This window comes from Meleagris gallopavo, chromosome 1 (assembly GCF_000146605.3).
Source record: "Meleagris gallopavo isolate NT-WF06-2002-E0010 breed Aviagen turkey brand Nicholas breeding stock chromosome 1, Turkey_5.1, whole genome shotgun sequence".
Classification (NCBI taxonomy): domain Eukaryota; kingdom Metazoa; phylum Chordata; class Aves; order Galliformes; family Phasianidae; genus Meleagris; species Meleagris gallopavo.
This window is the reverse complement of record NC_015011.2, coordinates 167,399,288-167,401,955: the sequence shown is the minus strand read 5'-3', so window position 1 is coordinate 167,401,955 and position 2,668 is coordinate 167,399,288. Positions and strand designations below refer to the sequence as shown.

The window sequence follows — 2,668 nt, the reverse complement described above, 5'->3', positions numbered from 1 at the left end:
AAGAAATAAATGGACATGATATGGAACGGGAGGAGCTTGCAAGAAATAGAGAACACACCTTGGGAAAGTAGTGAGTGATTCTGTGCTGGGGCGGACATGTTCCCTTCCTGAACAGCACGTGTGGGCCTTGTCACCCTGGAGCCCTGGAAGAACACATTCAGAAGGAAGTTTTGAAGAAAGAGGCTTGCAGTCAGGGTGCCTTGTCTGTGGGCTTAAAAGCAGGAGACTTAGAGAAAGGAAAAAACATGCCAGGTTCCCATGCAATACCAGCAGGCTTAGTTGTGGGATGAGTATGTCAGTCTACATTCTGTGTGTACTGTGTACGTTTTCAAATGGCTGTTATCCAGCTATTAATTACAATGTGCATGAGAACTGCATATGAAGCCCATTCCATTCCACTAGAGACCATACATCTGCAGAGAAAGCAAAACCTCTGTCTCTAGCAGCCATTGATGAATACCAGCATAAAACCAAAGAGAACCAGAAGAGCAGTGTCCTTAGCTCTCAGTGATAATAAGAAACAACCACAGAAGTTCGAACTGAAGGTCCAACCAGCTCTGGGCCTCCTAGAGTAGTCACTGCTGGGGACTAAGGAAGAAGCAAGGATCAGAGTGAGTATACCATGGCTATCTGACAGATCACTCTAGCTTTCAGCAATCTTTGTTTAGGGACTTCCAAAGTCATTTTATGTTAAGTAATATTCGATCAACTTTCTTCCCCTGTTTTCTCTCTAAAGCCATTAACATTTTTTTGCTGCTATGGAGTCCAAGTGATAACCAGTTCTATAACTTAATTATGAGACTGCAGAATCATAGATAGAATCATAGAATTGCTTAGGTTGGAAAAGACCTTAAAGATCATCAAGTCCAATCACAACCTAACCATACTACCCTAACTCTAACAGCACTCCGCTAAATCATGTCCCTGAGCACCACATCCAAATGGTTTTTAAAAGCAGCCAGGGATGGTGATTCAGCCACCTCCCTGGGGAGCCTATTCCAGTACTTAACAACCTTTTCTGTAATGAAGTTTTTCCTGATATCCAACCTAAATCTCCCCTGGTGCAACTTGAGGTCATTTCCCTTCATCCTGTCATCTGTCACCAGTGAGAAGAGACCAGCCCCGCTCTCGCTGTAAGCACCTTTCAGATATTGGAAGAGAGCAATAAGGTCTCCCCTCAGCCTCCTTTTCTCCAGACTGAACAGCCCCAGTTCCTTCAGTCTCTCCTCATAGGCCCTATTCTCCAAGCCCTTCGCAAGCCTTGTTGCCCTTCTTCGGACCTGCTCCAGCACCTCTATGTCCCTTCTGGATTGAGGTGCCCAAAACTGAACACAGCACTCGAGGTGAGGCCTCACCACTGCTGCTCACCACACCTTTCCTGATCCAAGCCAGGATGCCATTGGCCTTCTTGGCCACCTGGGCACACTGCTGGCTCATATTCAGCCGATTGTCCATCAGTACACCAAGGTCCCTTTCCATCAGGCAGCTTTCCAGCCACTCCTCCCCATGCCTGTAGGTTTGCCTGGGTTGTGACCAAAATGCAGGAAAGCTGGGGAGGGACTTTTTATGTAGGCATGTAGCTACGGGATGAGGGGAAATTATTTTAAACTGTAAGAGGGTAGATTTAGACTAGACATTACAAAGAAATTATTTACTGTGTGGGAGGTGACACACTGGCACAGATTGCCCGACAAGGTTATGGATGCCCCTCCATGGAAGCATTCCAGGCCATGCTTGATGGGGCTGTGAGCAACCTGATATCTAGTGGGAGGTTTCACTTCCTAAAGGAACTAGGTGATCTCCAAGGTCTCTTCCAACCCAAACCATTCTGTGATCCTGTCATATACAGATGCATTAATACCAAGAGATGATGACAATAAGGAAACCACCTCCAAAAATGTTTGTGGTATAGATGTCAGAAGGTGAAAGAAGCACCATGGGTTTAATGAAACAGAAAGTTTATTTTGAAGGTTTTTAATTTGTCTTTAATTTTGTGATAGCTTCTCAGTGGTTGTCTGGAGGTCAAGGAAGGAAGGCTGACAGTCTTTCATCCCCGATCACAGGAGCATGCTCACTTATGGTGCTTGCCTACTCTTCTGCATGTGGTGTCTCTGGTATTTTTCAAGTGGGCCCATTCATCCTTTTTTATCTTCTTGTTTGTTCCTTATCTTCAAGGGTCAATTGTAGACATGTCCATATGGTTCCTTGAGATGCTGATGTGTGCGATATTCAAGTTCCTGACACCATCCCAAGGTGAGCAGACATAAGCACCTGCTTATCTCTGTGGAAAACGTACATGTGTGCAAGTCCATGGTGGGGACCGTAGCTGAGAGGTGTTGTGGAGCTTCCTCTGTCCATGCAGTGCAGATCCCGAGATCTTGTAGGACCACAGTGCAGTGCAGAGTGTGGCATGGGCTTTCCTCAAGCTTCAGTTGGTGCCTTGTCCAGATGAAGACACAGGCTGGAAAATAGCCACCTGTGTTGCCCTTCCCTGCAGGCCCAGGTTTCCTCATCCTGCCCTGGCTCCATCTTCATGTGGGTGCCCATCTGCAAGGCAGATGGGAAGCAAGGAAGAAGCAGCCACGTGCCCTGGTTGCCTATGCTGCCCTCCCCAGCATTGCCCTGCTCACCGGGTTGCTGCTCTGCCAGCCATTTCCATGGCTGGGTG

General features: G+C 47.1%; 1 long non-coding RNA gene across 1 annotated transcript; it reads right to left on the bottom strand.

Annotated features, from left to right (window-relative positions):
• Window positions 1-1,953: 1,953 nt before the first annotated feature.
• On the bottom strand, window positions 1,954-2,667 carry LOC109365686. Its single transcript, XR_002111402.1, has 2 exons — window positions 2,631-2,667; window positions 1,954-2,461 (listed from the first exon to the last, which is right to left on the bottom strand). It is a non-coding gene; the product is annotated as an uncharacterized LOC109365686 (long non-coding RNA).
• Window position 2,668: the final 1 nt, after the last annotated feature.